This window comes from Stomoxys calcitrans, chromosome 5 (genome assembly GCF_963082655.1).
Source record: "Stomoxys calcitrans chromosome 5, idStoCalc2.1, whole genome shotgun sequence".
NCBI classification, from domain to species: domain Eukaryota; kingdom Metazoa; phylum Arthropoda; class Insecta; order Diptera; family Muscidae; genus Stomoxys; species Stomoxys calcitrans.
The window spans coordinates 112,758,627-112,786,301 of record NC_081556.1 but is presented as its reverse complement, the minus strand read 5'-3'; the positions used below and the strand labels follow the sequence as shown (position 1 = coordinate 112,786,301).

Sequence of the window (27,675 nt, the reverse complement as noted above, 5' to 3'; positions counted from 1 at the left end):
GTACAGGGAGAGTAAAGCTGGAGACAAGGTGTTTCAGTCTCCGACTAACCACAAATCCCCAGCCAATTGCATGCCTCATGTTATGGCAGCTATAGTATAGTTTGTCACCGTTAGCTTTTGTAGTGACGCCATTCTCAGTCCATCGCACTTCCTATAAGGCGGTAATATCTGCCTTGGGCTTCTCTAATACATCCGCCAGCGCGTATACAACATCTTCTTTAAAGAGAGTGCGGATATTCTAGGTGCATGGTCCTTTTTACGTTAAATGTTACCAAAGAACTAAACATTAAACCGATGGTTTTGGTGCACATCCTCCGGCAGAGACAAAGAAGGAAATCTATTGGGTTGCCCAAAAAGTAATTGCGGATTTTTCATATAGTCGGCGTTGAAAAATTTTTTCACAGCTTGTGACTCTGTAATTGCATTCATTCTTCTGTCAGTTATCAGCTGTTACTTTTAGCTTGCTTTAGAAAAAAAGTGTAAAAAAAAGTATATTTGATTAAAGTTCATTCTAGGTTTTATTAAAAATGCATTTACTTTCTTTCAAAAAATCTGCAATTACTTTTTGGGCAACCAATAGAAACTGACACAGATAGCATGCTGAGAATATGGATAGAACATTTACCCATCTGCTAGTGTCCGACGTTGGCAAGAAGAGGATACCGTAGAACCAATCCCTGAAGATGGTATCCTAGTCAGAATGAGGTCCAAGTAGCAGTGACCCGACTAAAGAACAACAAGGCAGCAGGAGCCGACGAGTTACCCGCTGAACTATTTGAGACTGGAGGCGACACGCTGATAAGGCGTATGCTTCAGCTTATCTGCGCATTCTGGCTAGAAGAACTCATACCCGATGATTGGAACCTCAGCATACTATGTCCCGTACACAAATAAGGCCACAAGACAGTATGGGCCAACTGCAGAGGAATAAGTCTCTTCCCCATCGCAAACACGATACTCTCGAGCGCACTGTGTGAAAGATTAAAACCTAAAGTCAATGAGATAATTGGGCCCCATCAATGCGGCTTTAGACCCGGAAAATCCGCTGTAGACCAGATATTTACACTGCGCCAAATCCTGGAAAAGACCCGAGATGGATACTTGCTGATATGCGTTCCTCAGTAAGAATTGGAAAGAATCTCTCGGAACCATTTAATACCGAACGAGGTTTCTGAGAAGGAGACAGCCTCCTTCTAGTCACAAGAGAACACATACTACTCGCATCTGCCGACGATATCGACATCATAGGTCAATCACCGGATGTAGTAACGGCAACCTTTGAAAGAATCGCAAGAGAGTCAGTTATTTTTTATTTGATTTCGCTAAAATTTTAATCAGTGGGTAATTTTAGGCCTACCAACATCTGACCCAAATATAGTTCAAATCGGACTATATTTAGATATAGCTGCCATATAGACCGATCTAAAGATAAAGGGTCTGAAGCCCGTTAAAGCTTTATTTTTTAACCGATTTCGCTAAAATTTGAAACAGTGAGTAATTTTGGGCCTACCAACATCTGTCTCTATTATGTTTCATATCGGACTATATGTAGATATAGCTGCCATGTAGACCGATCTGCTGATAAAGTTTCTGAAGCCCATAAAAGCTTTATTTATTGCCCAATTTGGCCGACATTTGAAACAGTTTGTTATTTAAAGCCTCCCGATATCTGATCTAAGTATGGTTCAGATCGGACTATATTTAGATATAGCTGCCATATAGACCGATCTCCCGATGAAGGGTCTGAAGGCCATAAATGCTTTATTTTTTAACCGATTTCGCTAAATTTTGAAACAGTGAGTAGTTTTATACCTTAGATACTAGCTGACCCGGGCCCACTCCGCTGCGCCTTCTTTTACTTTATATGGAAAAAAAGTTTCCTTGGAATATTTATTTTCGACAATTAAAGAGCTTTTAGTGAAATACCATGCTACGAATATAGTATATCGCTTGACTAATTGTTTAACAATATAAGTGCCTTTGTCCGAATCCCATATGATCTTTATTGGTCAACGAATTTATGTTTGGATGTAAGGTGTACTCCATTCTTAAAATACTTTATTTCAGCCCGCTACATGATATCTAAATTAGGGGTGTTTTCGGGGGTGAGGTGGTCCTCCAGGCACTTGGTCCTGAGAAAATATCGGAATCGTGCTCTTCTTTCAAAAACCATTTATTTAAAGCCCATATTGCCATTAGTTTAGGGGAGTTTACACGATGAGACGTCCTCCAAACACATGGCCCAAAATAGGTTATCAAATTCGTTTTCTTATCTTAAATACCACATATTGGGGTGTTTTGGAGAAGAGGTGATGCCTTAAATACATGGTCCAAAATTTTGATATCAAATTCGTATTATACTCCCAAATACCTTTATTAGAGCCCCATTTTGCGATGGTCACTAAAAAATTACTGCTTGTGGGGTATTTTGGGAAAGGGGGTTGACCCCCAGAAAATTGGTCCCGAGAGTGGGTATCAATTCTTGGTCTACCCCCCAATACCTTTTATTTAATCTCCACATTGACATGTTCGGTAAATATGGCAGATTTAGGGTTGTTTTGGGGATTTGGGTGGTCTCCCAAACACTAAGCCCGGCAAATATATCAGCCACGTGCTCTATTCTCATATATCTATATATAATATATTTGAACCCCATGTTTTGGGAATGGGGTTGACCCCCAGAAAATTGGTCCTGAAAGTGTGTATCAATTCTTGCTCTACCCCACAATGCCTTCATTTAAGCTCCACATTGACTTGGTCGGTAAATATGGCCGATTTAGGGGTGTTTTGGGGATTGGGGTGGTCCCCCAAACACAAAGCCTGGAAAATATATCAGCCACGTGCTCTATTCTCATATATCTATATATCATTCATTTGGGGTTCTATTTGAACCCCATATTTCCATTGGGCTAAAAATTGGATATCAAATTCGTTTTCAAATCTCATTTAAACTTATTTATTTAAAACTTGTTGCAAAAGTCAGCAAATAAGTCCGGTTTAGGGTATTGGCCCTAAAAACTATTGGGTTGCCCAATAAATATTTAGTTCCACTCTCTTTACGACCCAAATTGTCTTGGTGAGGAAATACGTCCTATTTGGGGGTTGCTATGGTGGTGGGACGTCCGCTAGACAGTTGGCCCCTAATATTGATATCAGATACGTGGTCTACCCCAAAATACCTTTAATTTGAGCCCCATATTTCCATAGTCGGCAAACATGACCGGCTTGGGGGGTGGTTTGGGGGATGGGCGGTCACTCAGTGAGTTGGCCTTGAAAATATAATCGAATTCGTGTTCCACTCTAAAAACCCTCTCATTTGAGCCTCATATTGCAAAATTCAGCCAATACTTACTATTTTGGTGGTGTTGTGGGGGTGGGGTGGGCCCCATAGACACTTTTCCCAAATATATATCTCAGATTCGTGCTTTACTCCCAAAGCATTTCATTTGAGCCCTACATGGCTATGGTCGTAAATTTGTCACCTTTGGGCGATGTTTTTGGGGAGAGGCGTTCCCCCAAACATTTGGTTCCATATTTGGATATCAGATTCTTATTCTACATTCAAATACCTTTTATTTAAGCCCCATATTCCCGTGGTCAGTAATTAAGTCCTGTTTGGGGGGTGTTTTGGGGAAGGGGTGGACCCCCAGAAACGTGGTGCCACATTTGGATATCAGATTCGTGTTCTACTCGCAAATACCTTTAATTTGAGTCCCATATTGCCATGGTTGGTAAATATGTTCGATTTAGGGGTATTTTGGGTTTTGGGGTGGTGTTGTGGGGATGGGGTGGGCCCCATAGACACTTTTCCTAAATATACATATCAGATTTGTGCTTTACTCCCAAAGAACTTTCATTTGAATGTGTGTCCCCTTTGGGGGAGGTTTTTGGGGAGAGGCGGCCCCTCAAAAACTTGGTCTCATATTTGGATATCAGATTCTAATTCTACACTCAAATACCTTTTATTTAAACCCCATATTCCCATGGTCAGTAAATAAGTCCTGTTTGGGGGGTGTTTTGGGGAAGGGGTGGACCCACAGAAACTTGGTCCCACATTTGGATATCAGATTAGTATTCTATTTGCAAATACCTTTCATTTAAGTCCCATATTGTGATGGTCGGTAAATATGTCCGATTTAGGGGTGTTTTGGGGCTTGGGGTGGTCCCCCTAGCACTTGGTTTGACAATTGGATATCAGATACGTTTTCTTATCCTAAATACCTTTCATTTGAGTCCCATATTGTCGTGATTGGTCTAAATATATATTTGGTAGGTTTTAGGGTGGGGCGGTCCCCCTACGTACCCCATCCGAAATTTGGATACCAAATTTTTATTTTTAGGGTACTATATTAGAACACACAAAATTTCGCTTCAATCGCACCATCCATCTTCGAGATCTGGCGTTTTTGAAAATTAGGGTAAGGGGGAGGGTCCGCCCCCCCCTTCAGATATCAAAAAATGTAGTACCCTTTTTTTCTCCACGGGATCATTATGCACCATCTGTGAAAATTTCTAGAAAATCGGTTCAGCCGTTTCTGAGTCTATAAGGAACACACAAACATACAAACAAACACAAATTGATTTTTATATATAAGATAGCTGCCATATAGACCGATCTCCCGATAAGGGGTTTGAAGCCCATTAAAGCTTTGTCTGTTATCCGGTTTCGCTGAACCTTGGAACAGTGAGTAGTTTTAGGCCTACCAACATCTGACTCAAATATGTTTCACATCGGACTATATTTAGATATAGCTACCATATAGACCGATCTGCCGATAAAGGGTCTGAAGCCCATAAAAGCTTTATTTTTTATTCAATTTCATTGAAATTTGAAACAGTAGGTAGTTTTTGGCCACCCGCCATCCGACTCTTATATGGTAAAAAAAGAACTGTGTTTAGATATAGCCGTCATATAGACCGATATGCCGGTTAAGGGTCTGAAGCTCATATTCAACAGTGACTTTTATTATAAGACCACTCAGTGTCCGTGCCGAATTTGGGCGCATAAGTTATCCAATTTTCATAGGATTGTGACGAAGGGGGGTTTACCTATATACCCGAGGTGGTGGGTATCCAAAGTTCGGTCCGGCCGAACCTAATGCCTTTTTACTTGTTTTTAAGTAATTTCTTCAATTTTTCGGGGTAATGGTCTACTTACCCGACTCCGAAACCCATCTTTGTATCGTTCTGCAAGGGAACTTGTGGCACATTTTAGATGTTATAGATAGCTATCCAGGTGATACCGCGGTGACGTTTGTGTAAAAATTTGAGATGAAGAAAGTCCAAGATAAGCCTGGGTTTTGCCAAGTTAAGACCAATCAGAACCATTACTTGGTTTCCAACATCCCCAAGGCAATCCATAACCCGATATTGCACACATTTTGACTTATCTCGGATCTTGAGGATGCAATTAAGAAATTTTGCAGAAGGAGTTTTATTTTGATTTTCAACAATTGTGCCAAGTATGGTCTTACTCGGTTTATAACCTGATGTAGCTGCCATATAAACCGATCTCCAGATTTGTCCTATTGAACCTCTAGAAGGCGCAAATATCTACTGATATGGTTGAAATTTTACACTTAAAGTTTTGCTATGGCTTCCAACTGCCGCGTCATGTATGGTCCAAATAGGTTTGTATCAAGATATAGCTCCCATATAAGTAGATTAACATGAAGGAATGACTCCGGTAAGGTATGCCATAAAATGCTCCAGCAGTACATTTGTATGTGGAAGATCAGGGTTGCTGGAAGATGGGTGCGGATCAATGAATACACATACAATTAGCCCTATTTACGTCTAATCTAGGTACTCACATCGTCTTTCTTTCGTTTTCCACACACTTTCACTCTCGCAGGTATGAGAAGGGGCCAAAACTGCCCTTTCAGTGAACTTATCTTCTTACGGTGGTCTACCCTAAACTAACCTTCATGTAAATTGTCATCTTTCATCCATTATTACTCGAGAGGTGCTTATGAATAAATCGACCCCAAACTTTTTTTCGGCACATAAAGACAAAATTTGCCACATGAATCTCTAAGAGACACACATATGCACTTACTCACCCCACCCCATTAAATGAGAAACACTATGAGGGGAAAATGATAAATAATTAAAAAAAAGGAAGAAAAAACAAAACATTCCAACAAAGTAGTGCTCGTAGAAGAAGAACTACACTTCAAGTCAAGGGACAGACACTACACTACACCAAAGGGAAGTCTATATGAGTATAAATAGCTTCATTATTTGCAACAAAAAAGGACTTGGGCAGAATGCCTGCATCATTGTCATTACATGGCTTTTCTTTGAAACAATATTCTCACATTTCATTGCAAAAGCGATTTTTTTTCTGTGTTTCATCTTCTGATGTTTTCTTTTTTTCCCCCTTCTCACAGCCTGGGAAAACACTTTGAAACAGACAGACAAACAGTCGCTCGTCAGCAATCTTTGTAGGTATTTTTGCTGATCCTTTTTGGCACATACATTCAGTTAGCTTTTTTCCTTGCTATGCCATTGTGAGGCTGCCGCCATCATGTAGGTTTCGAGGCCCCAGCCCCGGCCCAAGTTAAAGAACTTGGGCTCTATGTTGCTGCCTAAGTTGGTGATTAAAGCCGGATTACCTTTTGCTTGTTTACACTCTGCTTTTTGTGTATGAGAATCCTGTAGCAGGATTAGATCTCATTAAGAATGTACAAAGAGAAGACGCAGCCCAACGACAATGATGGTATGGCCATATTCATGTATGTCTATATGTGTATGCCGCCTCAAGTTCCTCCAGTTGAGCTGAACAAATTGCGGCACATTGTAAAGCAGCCCCAAATAAGCACCACAAATGACTGCAATGACTATGGAATCCCAAGCTTTATGTTAAGACATCTTCTCTAATCGCATGTAAGTGAATATTTCAAAATGAGATGACGAAACTGGCTCACCCAAACTCACACATTTCAAAATATTTGAGTCGGAGGTCTGAGACCATCATTTTCCTTAAGGCGATGTGTAACCCTTTTTTTTGGAGTATAAAGGCAGGCTATTAAGCAAAGTAATGTGGTTTTTATTTTAAGTAGCCAAAACTAATTTAGTAGCGAGTTTTTTTTTTTGATGTTTCCCATGTTCGTATGTGGAATCCCATGTGAAGCTGGCTTTTGGGTGTCCTAATGCCAATTTATGTTTGGGCCTTGCACACCAACTTGTGCGGAAGTAAATGCCATGCTTAATACTTGTGGTAAGTGTTTGCGGTCATAGCCAGAAAGTGGGTACTTACACTTGACTTGGTTATGGTCATAAAACTGGCTGAAAGACTGGCCCAAGTTTGTGGCTTGGGGTAGTTTTCGGTAATTTTAAAATTTTCCTTGTTAACAGTTTTAAGCATTCGGATTGCAAAGTGAAACTCAGAACAAGTAAGGCAAGACAAAGGTTGGACAAAACTGACTAAATTTTACCTTACATCATTGAGCCTGGTCTGATTAGGATGGTACTCGAACTGCTACTATGTTGCCCTAGAATTCTAGGATGGATTCCTTCGAAATCGGGTATTTTATGGGTACAAGAACTTTAATGGGGAGATCGGTGTATATAAACGATTCAAACCCTATTAGACAAAGATGTTGGCATAACACAAATAACTGTGCCAAATTTTAACCAGCGAAGAAAGGTAAAAGTCGGGCGGTGCCGACTTTATAATACCCTACACCTACCCTATAGGTAAAAAGTGGGAGCTATGTCTAATCCTGAACCCATATATGGGAGCTATACCTAAACCTGAACCGATTTCGAACAAACTTTTAGATATTGTGGATATTGTATCAAGGATAACACAGTGTCCGTAGACGCCACATGGCCACATGAGAAAGCTCCCTTAACCTCACGGCAGTGGTCGCTGCAATTTAGGTATCCACAGTGTCCAGAGGCATACGATGTGTCATTAAATTCAGTGCATCAGATGGTATCGTCCTCAATACGGCTGTGAAGCACAAACAAGCCATCCTATGGATCCGGTTAAGTATTGAACAGTATTTGGACTTTTGAAGCGCCGTCCACCAGACCACAACACCATATAGCCTTAAAGGTCTGACAACTGCAGTATATACCCAAATGCATGACACACGGTCTAAATGGCCATCTTTGGCCAATGACTCTCTTGCAGGAGTTGCCTTTCTTGCCCTTTCCAAAATGTATTAAGTATTGAGCAGTAGGTGGACTTCTGAAGCGCCGTTCACCACACCACAACACCATATAGCATTATAGGTCTGACTACTGCAGTATATACCCCATGCATGACACGCGGTCTAAATGGCCAACTTTGGCCAATGGCTATCTTGCAAGTGTATAGGGCAAGAGTGGCCTTTCTTGGCCTTTCCAAAATGTTGGATGGAGTTCAATTTCCTGTCCAGGAAAACACCCGTGTATTTTACGTTTTCTGCTCCTCCCAAGGAGACAGTGCCGCTGTAGGCAACCTGTATCGCCTGCTGAAGAGAACTATTTATGCCATGCACGGATTTATACCTAGCCACGAAATTATACCTATCCACGGATTTATACCTAGCTACCACCCATATTTTTTTAAATTCGAGAAATTGCCAAAATTATCCTATTACTGTGAAATTGATAAAGATTTTTTTTACATTGTGGTCGCTATTGGGTGCAGGAACTGACCCATCGGCGGTGACTCACTTTACTTTACTTTAATTGGCTATGACAGAATATTTCTTCCACTAGCCGAACGTAGAATTGCGTTCCAAGCGCCTCGATCGATTCTGCGCTCATTCTAAAATCTCTGACACCAAGTTTCGAGGTGTCTCCCACAACTTGGTCTTTCCATCGGGCTTTTGGTCTTCCCGGTTTGCGTGTACCACCGTGTTTGCCTTCAAAAGACTTCTTTGCTGGAGCTTCTTCATCCATTCTGACAACATGATCTAGCCAACGCAGCCGTTGGCGGTGACTTTTGGTCATAAAGTCAGGGCTGAATTTTGTACTGATTGCCAACACCCCATTGACAAGCCTATCCTTATCATTCAAAGTGTGGTTGTCATTGGGAATACCTTAGTTCTGTAGTGCAAGTTTCGTTGAATCAGCATCAATAATTTATGAATTCTTTCCATTCACAAAACATAAAATATTAGCCAACTAACTAGTAATAATATCCACCAACGAAGGATGGGGGTATATTTATTTTGTCATTCCGTTTGCAACACATCGATATATCCAATTCCGACCCTAAAGGTATTCTTGATCAGCGGAAAAATCTAAGACGATCTAGCCATGTCCGTCTGTCTGTTGAAACCATGCTACAGTCTTTAAAAATAGCGATGTTGAGCTGAAACTTTGCACAGATTCTTTTTTTGTCCATAAGCAGGTTAAGTTCGAAGATGGGCTATATCGGACTATATCTTCATCTAGCCCCCATATAGACCGATCCGCTGATTTAGGGTCTTAGGCCCATAAAATCCACATTTATTATCCGATTTTGCTGAAATTTGGGACAGTGAGTTGCGTTAGGCACTTCGACATCCTTTATCAATTTGGCTCAGATCGGTCCAAATGTGGATATAGCTGTCATATAGCACGATCAGCCGATTTTGGGTCTTAGTCCCATAAAAGCCACATTTTCTATCCGATTTTGCTGAAATTTGGGACAGTGAGTTGTATTGGGCCCTTCAACACCCTTCTTCAATTTGGCTCGGATTGGTTCAGATTTGGATATAACTGTCATTTAGACCGATCCGCCGATTTAGGGTCTTGGGCCCATAAAAGCCTTATTTATTATCCGATTTTGCTGAAATTTGGGACAGTGAATTGTGTTAGGCCCTTCGACACCCTTGTTTAATTTGGATCGGATAGGTCCAGATTTGGATATAGCTGCCATATAGACCGATCCGCCGATTTAGTATCTTAGGTCCATAAATGCCACATTTATTATCCGATTTTGCTGAAATTTGGGACAGTGAGTTGTGTTAGCTCCTTCGACATCCTTCATCAATTTGGCTCAGATCGGTCTAAATGTGGATATAGCTGACATATAGACCGATCTTCCGATTTAGGGTCTAAGCCCCATAAAAGCCACATTTATTATCCGATTTTGCTGAAATTTGGGACAGTGAGTTGCGTTAGGCCCTTCGACATCCTTTATCAATTTCGCTCAGATCGGTCCAAATGTGGATATAGCTGTCATATAGCCCGATCCGCCGATTTAGGGTCTTAGGCCCATAAAAGCCACATTTATTATCCGATTTTGCTGAAACTTGGGACAGTGAGTTGTTTTTGGCCTTTCGACATCCTTCGTCAATTTGACTCAGATCGGTCTAAATGTGGATATAGCTGACATATAGACCGATCTTCCGATTTAGGGTCTAATGCCCATAAAAGCCACATTTATTATCCGACTTTGCTGAAATTTGGGACAGTGAGTTGTATTAGGCCCTTCGACACCCTTCTTAAATTTGGATCAGATCGGTCTAAATGTGGATATAGCTGTCATAAAGACCGATCTCTCGATTTCAGGTTTTGTGACCATAAAGGGCGTATATATTGTTCGATGTCGCCAAAACTTAGGACAGTGAGTTGTATTAGGCCCCTCAACATACTTCTGCAATATGGTTCGGATCGGTTTAGATTTGGATATAGCTGTCATAAAGCCCGATCCGCCGATTTAGGGTCTTAGGCCCATAAAAGCCACATTTGTTATCCGATTTTGCTGAAATTTGGAACAGTTGGTTGTCTTAAGACTCTCAACATCCTTCGTTAATTTGGCTCAGATCGGTCCAGATTTGGATACAGCTGCCATATAGACCGATTCTTTGATTTAGGGTCTTAGGCCCATAAAAGCCACATTTGTTATCCGATTTTCCCGAAATTTGGTACAGTGAGTGGTGTTAGGCTCTCCAACAACTTTCTAAAATTTGGATTTAACGTCTAGAGCTGCTTTAACAGATTTGGATATAGCTGCCATATAGACCGATCTCTCGATTTCAGGTTTTAGGCCCATAAAGGACGCATTTATTGTTCGATGTCGCCAAAATTTAGGACAGTGAGTTAAGTTAGGTCCCTCGACATCTTTCTGCAATATAGCATAGATCGGTCCAGATTTCGATATAGCTGCCATATAGACCGATCTCTCGATTTAAGGTCTAGGACTGATAAAAGGCGCATTAATTGTCCGATATCGCCGAAATTTGGGACAGTGAGTTAAGCTAAGCCCCCTGACATTTTTCTGCAATATGGCACAAATCGGTTCAGATTTGGATATAGCTGCCATATAGACTGATCTCTCGGTTTTAGGTTTCGGGGCCACAAAAGGCGTATTTATTTTTCAATTTCGACGAAATTTGGGACAGGGAGTTCTGTTAGGTTTAAGGTTTTGGACCCATAAAAGGCCCTTCGACGTCCTTCTTGAATTTGGCTCAGATCGTTCCACATTTGGATATATCTGCCATATAGCCCTATCTCTTCTTTTTAAAGTTTTAGCCCCATAAAAAGCACATTTATAACCCGATTTCGCTGATATTTGACACAGTGATTTATGTTAGGCTTTCGACATCAGTGTCGTATATGGTTCAGATCGGTCTATATTTGGATATGGCTACCAAAAAGGCCAATATTTTATCCTCTCAATATCCGTGTTGAATTTGGTACATAACGGACCATATTTCGATATATCTGTTATGGAGGTGGTGGGTACCCAAAGTTCGGCCCGGCCGAACTTAACGCCTTTTTACTTGTTTCTATTGGGTTGCCCAAAAAGTAATTGCGGATTTTTCATATAGTCGGCGTTGACAATTTTTTCACAGCTTGTGACTCTGTAATTGCATTCTTTCTTCTGTCAGTTATCAGCTGCTACTTTTAGCTTGCTTTAGAAAAAAAATGTAAAAAAAGTATATTTGATTAAAGTTCATTCTAAGTTTTATTAAAAATTCATTTACCTTCTTTTAAAAAATCCGCAATTACTTTTTGGGCAACCCAATATATCCGATAGTATGACTTACTTTATAAAATCAATTCTGATTAATTATTGTTGGCCAAATTTTGAGTACACTTTGTGGCAATAACAGTTGCACTTCGTTGGCACTTGGCGACCTCCTTCAATACAAGTACTGGAAAAGTTTTCATTGAATTTTTTTTTTGGTAGAGTGGAGTGAAGTGGAAACAGATGGAAGGACAACTGCAGTTATTGAAATTATCGTCCAATTTCAATTCCACTCATACAAACTGTACCACTTGAACCATTAGTACTCTCTCCTGATATTGTACATCACATTGTGTGCTGGCGAGTTGAGTTGTTGCATTTGGCATTGAAATCAGTATAATCGTAAAGCTTTCATAACGATTTGAATCAAAATTTATTTCGTTTTCCATTAACATTCAGCTCTGCTTCATTGTTTTATGATGATGGTTGACAGTGGCGTGCTGGTGCCCTGTGTGAGGATAAAAAGTTTCCGAAAATCAGACAGTTTTCGTCTTCCTGGTTGTTGTTGTTGGCTCGGGAATGAAGTGAAATGACATAAAAGTTTAATATTTCCCCTTTTCAACATTGCAATCATGGCAACGAACTTTTACAACTTAATTTTCGCAAAAAGAAAACTTAAATGTTTATGGGATTCTGGTATAGAAGTGCCAATGCCAATGTCAATGCCAACGTGAATGCGAATGGAATGCTCTGCAAAACATTTTCGGCATTTTGGATAAATTGAATGTGATGATAGATTTGGGAATAGCCCAAGACGAGCGTCAAGACTTAGTGACGATGAACTCAATGCGTTTAGCGAATACTTTTTAAAATGTTTTTTTTTTTTATATGGCAAATTTCTGTTTGGTTAATTGAAAAGGTGCTGAATTTTTTATAACAAGCACTAGGTCAAGAAACATTTTGCCCATCTTATTAGAACGAGAGTAACTGGCAGAACTTTTGCGTGTTGTTTTTTATTGCAAAACTTTCTGATTACCTGACAAAAAATTAGATTTCGTGACCTAAAAACGATTAATGAACTACAAACAAAATTCGAAAAACTTTAAAAAACAAATAAAAAGGCGTAAAGTTTGGCAGGGCCGAACTTTGGATGCCCACCACCTCGGGTATATATCGAAATATGTTCCGATTTGGACCAAATACTCATAAGTGCTGGTCATGATTCAATTTTGTAGAACAAAATATTGGCCTTTATTGTAGCCATATCCAAATATAGACCGATCTGAACCATATACGAGACGGATGTCGAAAAGCCTAACATAAGTCACTGAGGCAAATTTCAGTGAAATCAGATTATAAATGCGCCTTTTATGGGGCCAAGACTTAAAATCGAGATATCGGTCTATATGGCAGCTATATCCAAATCTAGACCGATTAGGGCCAAGTTGCAGAAAAATTTCGTAGAGCGTAACACAACTCACTGTCCCAAATTTTAGCGAAATTGGACAATAAATGCGCCTTTTATGGGTCCAAAAACTTAAATCGAGAGATCGGTCTATATGGCAGCTATATCCAAATCTGCACCGATCTGAGCTAAATTGAAGAAGAATGTCGAATGGCTTTACATAACTCACTGTTCCAAATTTCGGCGAAATCGGACAATTAATGCGCCTTTTATGGCCCCAAAACCTTAAATCGAGAGATCGGTCTATATGGCAGCTATATCCAACTCTGGACCGATCTAAGCCAAATTGAAGAACAATATTGAAGGGCCAAACACAACTCACTTATCCAAATTTCGGCGATATCGGACAATTAATGCGCCTTTTATGGCCCCAAAACCTTAAATCGAGGTATCGGTCTATATGGCAGCTATATCCACATCTGGACCGATTAGAGCCAAGTTGCAGAAAAATCGTAGAGCTTAACACAACTCACTGTCCCAAATTTCGGCGAAATCGCATAATAAAGGGTGATTTTTTTGAGGTTAGGATTTTCATGCATTAGTATTTGACAGATCACGTGGGATTTCAGACATGGTGTCAAAGAGAAAGATGCTCAGTATGCTTTGACATTTCATCATGAATAGACTTACTAACGAGCAACGCTTGCAAATCATTGAATTTTATTACCAAAATCAGTGTTCGGTTCGAAATGTGTTCATTCATGTGTTCAACGATGAGGCTCATTTCTGGTTGAATGGCTACGTAAATAAGCAAAATTGCCGCATTTGGAGTGAAGAGCAACCAGAAGCCGTTCAAGAACTGCCCATGCATCCCGAAAAATGCACTGTTTGGTGTGGTTTGTACGCTGGTGGAATCATTGGACCGTATTTTTTCAAAGATGCTGTTGGACGCAACGTTACGGTGAATGAACACATTTCGAACCGAACACTGATTTTGGTAATAAAATTCAATGATTTGCAAGCGTTGCTCGTTAGTAAGTCTATTCATGATGAAATGTCAAAGCATACTGAGCATCTTTCTCTTTGACACCATGTCTGAAATCCCACGTGATCTGTCAAATACTAATTCATGAAAATCCTAACCTCAAAAAAATCACCCTTTAAATGCGTCTTTTATGGCCCAACAACCTTAAATCGAGGTATCGGTCTAGATGGCAACTATATCCAAATCTGGACCGATTAGAGCCAAGTTGCAGAAAAATTTCGTAGAGCTTAACACAACTCACTGTCCCAAATTTCGGCGAAATCGCACAATAAATGCGCCTTTTATGGCCCCAAAACTTTAAATCCAGAGATCGGTCTATATGGCAGCTATATGCCAACCTTAATCGATTTTTGCCAAATTGCAAATATATGTCGAGGGGCTTAACGTAACCCACTGTCTCAAATTTCGGCGAAATCGGACAATAAATGCGCATTTTATGGGCCCAAAGCCTGACAATAAATGCGACTTTAATGGGCCTAAGACCCTAAATTGGTAAATCGGACTATATGGTAGCTATATCCAAATCTGGACCGATCTAGGCCAAATTAAAGAAGGATGTCGAGGGGCCTCACGCAACTTTTTGTCCCAAATTCCGTTAAAATCGGACAATAAATGCGACTTTTATGGGCCTGAGACCTTAAATCGTCGGATCGGTCTATAAGGCAGCTATATCCTAACCTGAACCGATCTGAGCTAAATTAAAGAAGAATGTCGAATGGCCTTACACAACTCACTGCTCCAAATTTCGAGGAATCGGACAATAAATGCGCCTTTTATGGCCCCAAAACCTTAAATCGAGATATCGGTCTATATGGCAGCTATATGCAAATCTTGATCGATCTAGTCCAAATTGCAGATATATGCCGAGGGGTTTAACCTAACTTACTGTCCCAAATTTCGGGGACATTGGACAATAAATGCACCTTTTATGGGCCCAAAATCTTAAATCCAGAGATCGGTCTATATGGCAGCTATATGCCAACCTTAATCGATCTATGCCAAATTTCAGATATATGTCGAGGGACTTAACCTAACTAACTGTCCCAAATTTCGGCGAAATCGGACAATAATTGCTCCTTTATTGGGCCCAAAGCCGGACAATTAATGCGACTTTTATGACCCTAAGACCCTAAATCGGTGGATCGGTCTATATGGCAGCTATATCCAAATCTGGACCAATCTGGGACAAATTAAATAAGGATGTTGGGAGGCTTAACACAACTCTCTGCGCCAAATTTCAGTAAAATCGGATAATAAATGAGGCTTTTATGGGTCTGAGACCCTGAGTCGTCGGATTGGTCTATGTGAGGGCTATATCAAGATATAGTCCGATATAGCCCATCTTCGAACTTAACCTGCTTATGGACAAAAAAAATCTGTGCATCTAGAAAGGTCTTCTTTCAAAGACCCAACATCTGCGGTGGTGGCGTCAGACCGTAGCGTGTTCTTCTCCCCTCCTATAGGTGTGGGTGCCTTGGCACCTGTAGTCGAGAGTAATGCTTCAAGCGCAAACTAGTCGTCAGACTTGTTAATGAGGAAGAGACGGATAAACCAAACGGATTCACAGTTCGTGCCCAGCCTTTAAGTAAAGGTGATCTTTTCGACTGGGATTCAGACAGCGACTGCGTCCCTCGCGTTCCATGGCGGCGACTATTTAACCTGCTATGCTCCCGAGAAGTAAGGGTGGTATCCTTAGAACAGCACTGGGTGGACCCGGTCCTTAGAGACTGGATAAACCATATCCCAAGGAACAGATGGATAAATTGTGTGTCGCATGGCATAAATATAAGGGAAAAAGTGGCACAGGGCACGCCACAGGGGGGCATTTTAACGCCACTCCTATGGGTGACCACCATAAATGACCTATTACGGATACTTCCAAGGGGTATGGATCCGAACCAGCTATGCATAAAGGCCGAAAGGGTCTTGGATATGGCATATGACTGGGCTAGACCCAGAGGTCTCAATGTTAACCCAGAGATGACTGAAATATGTCTGTTCACGAGGAAGACGAAGGTGGGCCAATTTAATGCACCACGTTTTCTCAATAAGACGATTTCGATATCTGACAAGGTCAAATACTTAGGCGTTATTTTCGGACAGGAAACTGAATTGGAAGTGTCACATTCAGGAGCGTACTGAGAAGGCACACAGATGTTGGGCACTATGTAGACGGGCCGTAGGCTCGAAATGGGGCCTGCATCCGAGGATGGTTCATGGCTGTAGAGGAGCGTGACAAGACCTTAGAGGAGCGTGACAAGACTTACCTGTAGAGGAGCGTGACAAGACTTACTTACGCCTCAGTAGTTTAGTGGACTGCTATGGAGAAAAAGTGCAACATAAGGACAACCATGACAACATGCACTCTGAACCTGTTGTATGGCATAGGCGGAGCGATGAGGACCACGCCCACTAGGGCACTGGAGACTGCTCTAGATATCCGACCCATTGACATACTGATTAAGTGCGAGGCAGCAACTGCGGCTATAAGACTTAAGGCGGTGGGAGAATGGATTGAGGATGGGAGCAGCTCATACCATCGCGGTATAATCGAGGCGACGATAGGAAACCTGGAAGGAAGGGAAGAGGTTTCCGATCGGATACCTGAGACAACACTTGAGGTCGAGTGCGAGACACTCCTGCCATATGCACACTCTTGGATTGACGGAACCCTAGTATTGCCATCTGGTAGATCATGTTACACGGATGGATTAAAGTTAGAGGACAGAATGGGCCTGGGTTTACATTGAAAACCCAGGGACTGACATCTGTTTTAGACTGCCTGACCCTAATACGGTCCTGCAGGTGGAGGTCCGGGCAATCACGGAATGCGTGAGGTGGTGTGGTACTATTGCGAGAACGTCGAGTTTGAACATCTTTACCGACTGTAAAATGGCCATAAGGACAATAACAAGCAGATCGATAAGGTCACGAACAGTCTTGTAGTGTAAGAAGGAGATTAACGCCTTCTCTGAGGATGGCACAATCTGCATCGTTTGGCTGTCGGGCCATAACGGAGTAAGGGGGAATGAAAGGGCACGATAAGAGCAATAAAGACCAGAGAACCCGAAGCCCTTCGGGTCGACTCAGTCGACAAACGGTAATGCAAATGCAAATTTCCCCATGAACATTCCATTAAGGAACAGGGCCAAAACTTCTCACATATCAATGAGTGCAGTCTGATTCAAGTTAAAACTCAATGATAAGGGACCTCCATTTTTGAGCCGAGTCCGGACTGCGTACCGCAGTGCGACACCTCTTTTGAGGAGAAGTATTTACCTGGCATAGTACCTCACGAATGTCGCCAGCATTTGGAGGGGATAACCAGCGCTGAAAATTTTATGATGGTCTCGCCAGGATTTTAACCCAGGCGTTCAGCGTCATAGGCGGACATGCTAACCTCTGCTCTACGGTGTCCTCCGGGCGACAAACGGTAGGACGGCGAAAATCCTATGGGGGGATCCAGATCGTGAGAAGACGAGGCTATTACTGAAAGGAAGTAAGAAGGAGGTCAGTATAGCTATTGGTATCATAACCGGACATGTAGGACTACGAGCTCACTTTTGCAAAATTGGATCGGCAAGTGATGGCATGTGTAGGGCATGTTTGGAAGATGATGAGACGTTGGAGCATTTCCTATGTCATTGCTCGGCTTTCGGGGCTAACAGACACCGGCATTTTGATGGGACACAATACCAGACATGAACCAACTTAGGGGGAGTGGTATGGAAAACAATTAAGGATTTTGTAAGAAGCAAGGAATTCCTAAATTAATTTATTTTATACCTACCACCGAAGGATGGGGTATATATACATTTTGTCATTCCGTTTGCAACACATCGAAATATCCATTTCCGGAACCTATAGAGAGTATATATAGTATATATTCTTGATCAGCGGAAAAATCTAAGACGTACTAGCCATCTCCGTCCGTCTGTCTGTTGAAATCACGCTGTAGTCTTTAAAAATACAGATATTGAGCTGAAACTTTGCATAGATTCTTTTTTTGTCCATAACCATGTTAAGTTCGAAGATGGGCTATATCGGACTATATCTTCATATAGCCCCCATATAGACCGATCCGCCGATTTAGGGTCTTAGACCTATAAAAGCCACATTTATTATCCGATTTTGCTGAAATTTGGGGCAGTGAGTCGTGTTAGGCCCTACGACAGCCTTGTTCAATTTGGCCCTGATCGGTCTAGAATTGGATATAGCTGCCATATAGACCGATCTCTTGATTTAGGGTCTTAGGCCCATAAAAGTCACATTTATTATTCGATTTCGCCGAAATTTGGGACAGAGAGTTGTGTTAGGCCCTCGGACATCCTATTTCAATTTGGCCTAGATTGGTTCAGATTTGGATATAGCTGCCATATAGACCGATTCACCGATTTAGGGGTTTGGGTCCATAAAAGGCGCATTTATTGTCCGATGTCGCCATCATTTGGGACGGTGAGTTAAGTTAAACCCCTCGACATACTGCTGCAATTTGGCGAAGATCGGTCTTGATTTTGATATAGCTGCCATAAAGACCGATTCGCCGATTTAAGGTTTTGGGCCCATTAAAGGCGCATCTATTGCCGGATTTCGGCGAAATTTGAACAGTGAGTTATGTTAAGCCACTCGATATCGTTCTTCAATTTGGCTTAGATCGGTCCAGATTTGGATATAGCTGCCATATAGACCGATCTTTCGATTTAGGGTCTTATGCCTATAAAAGACACATTTATTGTCCGATGTCGCCAAAATTTGGGACGGTGATTTAAGTTAAGCCCTTCGACACACTACTGCAATTTGGAAAAGATCAGTCTAGATTTTGGTATAGCTGCCATATAGACCGATATCTCGATATAAGTTTTTGAGCCCATAAAAGGCGCATTTATTGTCCGATTTCGCCGAACGGGACGGTGGGTTAAGTTAAGCCCTTCGACATTATTTTTCAATTTGGCTCTGATGGGTCCAGATTTGGATATAGCTGCCATATAGACCGATCTCTCGATTTAAGGTTTTTTTTTGGGCCCATAAAAGTCGCATTTATTGCCCGATGTCGCCGAATTTGTTTTTTTTTTAATTTCTTTAAGATCTATAACTCCCCTCCCATCTTTACACTTCGATTTTTTTCTAACCTTTATAATGAGCAACACTTCAATTAAATTTCCTTTAAATTTTGCCATTGACTTTGTTCCCTGCCCGTCTTCTTGGTACATTTTCAATGATTCTCTTACAGTTAACTTTTCTCTGGTCATTTGATAATAGAAAATAATTGCATTTTCTTTTTTGGATTCTTCATTAAATTATGTGGCCATTTTCTCTACTCGATATTATTCTGCTTTGTGTTGTGTTCTTATGACGACTGTTCATGGCCCCCAGTTACGGGCAGGGTGAAGAAGGCAATGCCTCTATTGTTTCGATTAAAATTAATTTCTTCAAGTTTGCACCGAGTCAATTTGTGCTGCAATTAAACATTGTAATGATTGGGAAAAGTTTATTGAAAATGGCAGCTGTTATTAGTGATACTGATGCAAGTGATGGCGCGTTATTGTTGCCTCAGGCACATTGACTATGGCCACCATTGATGCAGCGCAGCGAAGTAAGTGCGTTGTTGATGGAACAGCCCGAACCAAAGAAGTCTCTGCTTTCAATCGTTGGCGAAATGAACAAAGTTTGTTAAATCAAAAAACAAAATGGAAATAAGTTTTGCAAGAAATGGGAAACAAGTAATAAATGAAAAATTAAAAAAAAAAATACCAACGCAAAACGAAATACAAAATTACTTCAGCAGAGTAGATAGACGAGTCTGTTTGTTGCCTGTATTATTTTATCTCGTTTTTTGCCATTGCTTTTATTTGTTAGCTTTAAATGATACTTCATTTAATTGCAATTGCTTCAACAATGTGTAGACTTAAATGTTTGATTAACACTTCAGTTTACTTTACATGGCTACATGTAAGAAGCACATGCTCATTCAAACCCCAGTTATAAGGTAGCCATTTGTGCCTTCCAAGGACGGGGAAACATTTTTGAAACAAATATATGAAATATAAACATTTATTTTTCGGTACCTTGGTAAATACTGTACAAAGGTACAAGGCTATAATAGGGTGGTTATAAAAATTACCTTGTATGTCCACAGTGTCTTACTTCACTTTAATTGGCTATAACAGAACATTTGTTCCACTACACGCCTCGATGTGCTGCTCTCATTTTCTAATCTCTGACACCAAGTTTCGAGATGTTTCCCACCACTTGATCTTTCCATCGGGCTTTTGATCGTCTCTGTTTGCGTGTTTGCCTTCAAAAGACTTCTTTGCTGGAGCTTCTTCAACCATTCTGACAACATGACCTAGCCATCGCAGCCGTTGTATTTTGATGCGTGTAACTATGCTGTCGTCGTCATACAGCTCATACAGCTCGTGGGTTATACGTCGCCTAATTCTCCATTAACGCAAACTGGTCCATATATTTTACGAAGAATCTTTCTCTCAAACACTCCAACTACTGCCTCGTTTGCTTTTACAAGTACCCATGCCTCGGAACCATATAACAACACGGGTAGTATCGGTGTCTTGTATAGTGTAATCTTCGTCTGTCAAGAGGTGGCCTTGTTTCTAAACTATTTACTTAATCCAAAGGAGCGTCTGTTTGTCAGTATTATTGAACTGAACGCCTGCGTTCGAATCCTGGCGAGACCATCTAAAAAGAAATTTCAGCGGTGTTTTTCCCCTCCTAATGCTGGCAACATTTGTGAGGTACTATGCCATGTAAAACTTCTCACCAAAAAGGTGTCGCTCTGCAGCATGCCGTTCGAACTCGGCTATAAAAAGGAGGCCCCTTATCGCTTAGCTTAAACTTGGATCGGACTGCACATATTGATATGTGAGAAGTTTGTCCCTGTTCCTTAGTGGAATGTTCATGGGCAAAATTTGCATTTGACTATCTCAAAGTTGTGGTTCCCAACTTTCTCCATTTTCTTTATCTGCTTAGTTGTACGGGGCGTTTCGGCAGTTGAAACCATCGATTTCATCTTTTTTCCATTTGCTGCCAGACCCATTTTCACTGACTCTCTTTTGATTCTTTCAAAGGCTGCAGTTACTACTTCCGGTGACCGACCTATGATGTCGTCGCGTAGGCGAGTAGCATGCGTTCTCTTGTGATTAGTGTTCCATATCTATTCACATCTGCATCTCGTTCTATTCACATTCTCCAGCTCTGAGACCTCTGTCTCCTTGTCTGAAACCTCGTTTGGTATTGAATGGTTCGAAGAGATTCTTTCCTATTCTTACTGAGGAACGCGTATCAGCAAGGGTCATCCTGCAGAGTTTTATTCATTGTGCAGGGATACCAAACTCAGACATTGCTTGAAATACCTTTGAACGTACTGGAGTATCGAAGGCGGCTTTGTAGTCAACAAAGAGGTGGTAGGTGTTGATTTGTCCTTCTCGTGTCTTTTCCAGGATTTGGCGCAGTATGAATATCTGGTCCGGGATGGATTTACATGGTATAAAGCCGCTTTGATAGGGCCCAATTATCACATTGACTTAAGGTTTTAATTTTTCACACAGTACACTCGAGAGTATCTTGTATGCGATGGGGAGGAGACTTATTCCTCTGCCGTCTCCTTTCCGTCTCATCCGTCTTGTCTCCTTTCTTGTATACGGGACATAGTATGCTGAGATTCCAATTATCGGATATGCGTTCTTCTAGCCAGATTTCTCAGACAAAATTATGCATATGACCTTAGCAGTTCAGCCGGTAACCCATCGGCTCCTGCTGCCTTATTGTTTTTCTTCCGGGTTACTGCTTCGGCGATCTCGACTAGGTGGTACACATTCTATACCATTAACAGGGATTTGTTCTGTGCTATGCTCATGATAACCATCGGATGGGAAAAGTGTTCTTTCCCTATCCTTAGCACACTATCTGTATTAGTTATCAAATGTCCTTCTTTGTCTCAGCAGGAGGATGTGCCTGCACCAAAACCATCGGTTTGATGTTTAATTCTTTCGGTATTGATTCTGACTCCTGAACATCTCGATTCGCTCACACTCAGTTCTTTCCACTTGCTTTTTCTTTCGAAAGAGACGTTTTTTCTATCTCCTCTTCTCCCGATACCACGCCCAAAATGGGCACATTAGCCAATCACGGTGATATGGGACTCGGTTTGTTTTTCCGTATAGACTGAAAAACGGCAGAACCGATTCTCTCAAAATTTTCGCATATTGTTTAGGTTTGGTCTGGAAGGGAACATAGGCTATATAATTTTTCGGTATCGAAAGGGGGAAGGACCCTCCCCCTTATGCCAAAAACACAACCCACAATCAAAAGTGGACCGATCGGTAGAATAGAGGTATAAAATGAAAGGTATTGGAGTGTAGAATACGAATATGGTATTAAAATTTGAGTCTAAGTACCCATCGGGCCGCCCCAATCCTAAAACTCCCACAAACAGAAAAATTGGACTTTCATTTCAATATGGGGCTCACATAAAAGGTATTCGGGAGTAGATTTTGAATCTGGCATACAAAATCACATCGAAGTATAGAGGGTCACGTCACCCTCAAAAACGCCATTAGACCCATTATGACTGCGATACTTGGCTGAACCGGTTTTCTTAAAATTTTCATAGTTTTTGTACGATTGTCTGAAAGGAAACATAGGCTATATAGTTTTTAGATATCGGGTGGAGGCGGACCCTCCCCCTTACCCCAAAAACGCCGCCCATATCCGAAAGTGGTCCGATGGGCACAATAAGGGTATCAAATGAAAGGTATTGGAGAACAGAAAACGAATAAGGTATTAAAATTTGGGTCCAAGTACCCAGCGGGCCCCACCCAACCCCAAAACGTCTCTAAACAGATATTGGGTTGCCCAAAAAGTAATTGCGGATTTTTCATATAGTCGGCGTTGACAAATTTTTTCACAGCTTGTGACTCTGTAATTGCATTCTTTCTTCTGTCAGTTATCAGCTGTTACTTTTAGCTTGCTTTAGAAAAAAAGTGTAAAAAAAGTATATTTGATTAAAGTTCATTCTAAGTTTTATTAAAAATGCATTTACTTTCTTTTAAAAAATCCGCAATTACTTTTTGGGCAACCCAATATTTTCGAAGTTCATGTCAATACGGGACATAAATGAAAAGTATTAGGCAGTAGATTACAAATATGGCATAAAAAATTAGGTCCAAGTAATGGGTGGTCGCCCACCTTCGAAGTTCATGTCAATACGGGACATAAATGAAAAGTATTAGGCAGTAGATTACAAATATGGCATAAAAAATTAGGTCCAAGTAATGGGTGGTCGCCCACCTCCAAATACCCCCTTATACCCCCTAGTGGGTTATTTGACCCATTATGACAATATGGGTTTCAAATGAAAGGTATTTGAGAGTATAAAACGAATTTGATATCCAATTTTGAAGCCAAGTGATTTAGGGTACGCTTTAAAGCACCCCCTATGCTGAACATCGTTTCCGTTCTGAATAAAGAACTAAGCCCCCAGCCCTCAAACACCCTCCAAATGGTTCATATTTACTGGCCACGGCAATATGGAGCTCAAATAAAAGGGTTTTGGAAGTGCAGCACGAATTTCATATCCATATTTGAGTCGAAATGTCTGAGGGGCCATCCCTCCCCTAATGAGAACATTACCACCAGGAATCGAGAAGCGGTAAATTCTCACACATCAATGAGTGCTATCCGATTCAAGTTTAAACTCAATGATTAGGGACCCAAGATCAGTTTATATGACAGTTATATCAGGTTATGGACCCATTTGAACCATACTTGGCACATTTATTGGATATCATAACAAAACACGTCGCGCAAACTTTCATCCCAATCGGATGAGAATTGCGCTCTCTAGAGGCTCAAGAAGTCAAGACCCAAGATCGGTTTATATGGCAGCTATATCAAAACATGGACCGATATGGCCCATTTACAAACGAGCTTTCGACGGAGGGACGGATGGACGGACGGACAGACGGACGGACATGGCTAGATCGACATAAAATGTCGCGACGAAATATATATACTTTATGGGGGAATATATATACAAAATTTCAGCCAAATCGGATAACAAATGCGCCTTGAAGAGGCTCAAGAAGTCAAGATCCAAGAAGTCCGAACGGCGTCCCGCAGTGCGACACCTCGTAAGGGCACATTTTTTCAATGACCATGCATAGCATTGTACCTCGCAAATGTCGCCAACATTAAGAGGGGATAAACACCGCTTTGTCCGATGTTCTCGCCAGGATTCGAAAGCGTTTAGCGTCTTAGGCTACAATGGCACGAATTGGATGTCCGCATTCAGGGCGAAGTGTCCCCACCCTAAAGAGATACTAGAGAGTTAAAGAAGGCGCAGCGGAGCGGACCCGGTTCGTTTGGTACTTCCTATAAGTGTAGGTTAGTTGAGATTGTAAGCGGGCCATATCGGTCCATGATTTTATATAGCTGCCATTGAATTGAGCCTCTAGACTTAGCAGTTAGTATCCGATTTGGCTGAAATTTTGCATGATGTATTTTGTTATGACTTCTAATATCTGTGCAAAGTGCGGTTCAAATCGGCCCATAACCTGATATAGCTGTCATATAAACAGGCCCATAATCTAATATAGCTGTCATACAAACCGATCTTTGATCTTGACTTCTTGAGCCTCTTCAGGGCGCATTTGTTATCCGATTTGGCTAAAATTTTGTATATATATTCCTCCGTAAAGTATATATATTCTTGATCGTCGCGACATTTTATGTCGATCTAGCCATGTCGATCTAGCCATGTCCGTCCGTCTGTCCGTCCGTCTGTCCCTCCGTCCGTCTGTTCGTCTGTCCATCTATCTGTCGAAAGCACGCTAACTTCCGAAGGAGTAAAGCTAGCCGCTTGAAATTTTGCACAAATACTTCTTATTAGTGTAGGTCGGTTGGTATTGTAAATGGGCCATATAGGTCCATGTTTTGATATGGCTGCCATATAAACCGATCTTGGGTCTTGACTTCTTGAGCCTCTAGAGTGCGTAATTCTTATCCGATTGGAATGAAAGTTTGCACGAAGTGTTTTTTTATGATATCCAACAACTGTGCCAAGTATGGTTTTAATCGGTCCATAACCTGATATAACTGTCATATAAACCGATCTTGGGTTTTGACTTCTTGAGCCTCAAGAGTGCGCAATTCTTATGCGATTGGAATGAAATTTTGCACGACGTGTTTTGTTATAATATCCAACAACTATGCGAAGTATGGTCCAAATCGGTCCATAACCTGATATAGCTGCCATATAAACTGATTTTGGGTCTTGACTACTTGAGCCGCTAGAGGGCGCAATTTTTATCCGAGTTGCCTGAAATTTTGTACGACGGATCCTCTCATGACCATCAACATACGTGTTTATTATGGTGTGAATCGGTCTATAGCCCGATACAGCTCCCATATAAATCGATCCCTCTATTCTAGCCATGTCCGTCCGTCTGTCCGTCCGTCCGTCTGTCCGTCCATCCGTCTGTCTGTCGAAAGCACGCTAACTTCCGAAGGAGTAAAGCTAGCCGCTTGAAATTTTGCACAAATACTTCTTATTAGTGTAGGTCGGTTGGTATTGTAAATGGACCATATCGGTCCATGTTTTGATATGGCTGCCATATAAACCGATCTTGGGTCTTGACTTCTTGAGCCTCTAGAGTGCGCAATTCTTATCCGATTGGGATGAAAGTTTGCACGACGTGTTTTGCTATGAAACCCAACAACTGTGTCAAGTATGGTTCAAATCGGTCCCTAACCTGATATAGCTGTCATACAAACCGATCTTGGGTCTTGACTTCTTGAGCCTCTAGAGTGCGTAATTCTTATGCGATTGGTATGAAATTTTGCACGACGTGTTTTGTTAAGATATCTAACAACTTTGCCAAGTATGGTTCAAATCGGTTCGTAACCTGATAAAGCTGTCAAATAAACCGATCTGGGATCCTGATTTCTTGAGCCTCTAGAGGTCGCAATTATTATCCGATTGGAATTAAGTTTTGAACGACGTGTTTTGTTAAGATATCTAACAACTTTGCCAAGTATGGTTCAAATCGGCCCATAACCTGATATAGCTGCCATATAAACCGATCTTGGGTCTTGACTTCTTGAGCCTCTAGAGGGCGCAATTCTTATCCGATTGGAATGAAATTTTGCACGACTTGTTTTGTTATGATATCCAACATCTGTGCGAAGTATGGCCCAAATCGGTCTATAACCTGATATAGCTGCCATATAAACCGATCTGGGGTCTTGACTTCTTGAGCCTCTAGAGTGCGCAATTCTCATCCGATTGGAGTGAAATTTTGCACGACGTGTTTTGTTAAGATTTTCAACAACTGTGCCAAGTATGGTTTAAATTGGTCTATAACCTGATATAGCTGTCATATAAACAGATCTGGGGACTTGACTTGAGCTTCTAGAGGGCGCAATTCCTATCCGATTTGGTTGAAATTTTGCACGGCGTGTTTTGTTATGATATCCAACAACTGTGCAAGGTATGGTTCAAATCGGTTCATAACCTGACATAGCTGCCATATAAACCGATCTTGGGTCTTGACTTCTTGAGCCTCTAGAGGTCGCAATTATTATCGGAGTTGGCAGAAATTTTGTACAACGTCTTCTCTCATGACGTTCAACATACGTGTTTAATATGGTCTGAAATGATCAATAGCTTGATACAGCTCCCATATAAATCGTTCTCTCTATTTTACTTCTTGAGCCCCCAAAGGGCGCAATTCTTTTTCGAATTGGCTGACATTTTTCACAAGTCTCCATCATTTATTTTACTTGTGGTCCAAACCGGACCATATCTGCAAATCGCTCTATTAGCAGAGCAAATATTTTCTTATATCCTTTTATTGCCTAAGAAGAGATGCCAGGAAAAGAACTCGACAAATGCGATCCATGGTGGAGGGTATATAAGATTCGGCCCGGCCGAACTTAGCACGCTTTTACTTGTTTTCATTGTATTTCTCTTTAGAGACGAGCTTAATGATCGATAAGATTTTTGCAATGGAAAAGTAAAGCCACTACACCAACCATAGTGTGGGGCATTCGACTCTTGGTTAAGGAAGTCTCAAAGGATACTTTTATTTATGCATTTTCACTTGTTTATTTGTTCTATCCCACGGTGCGATATTTAACTACTTGAAACTCAAAGCCCATTGGGAAGCTTTAATATGTTTTCGTTTTTGCTCGAAAAATAAAATAAAAAGTCACAAGAAACTAAAATATTCTTTGAACTGGAAAATTAAAAACGTGACACATTCCGTAGGCTGTATGAGTACAAACTTAAGGGTTTTTTGCTCGTCCTTT

At 41.1% G+C, this 27,675-nt stretch overlaps 1 protein-coding gene across 1 annotated transcript in view; it reads left to right on the top strand.

The window, feature by feature from the left end:
• The window catches only part of LOC106092119 (5-hydroxytryptamine receptor 2A), a 176,263-nt gene that overhangs the window by 27,793 nt on the left and 120,795 nt on the right, over positions 1–27,675 (top strand). The gene's annotated exons all lie outside the window — the stretch shown is intronic.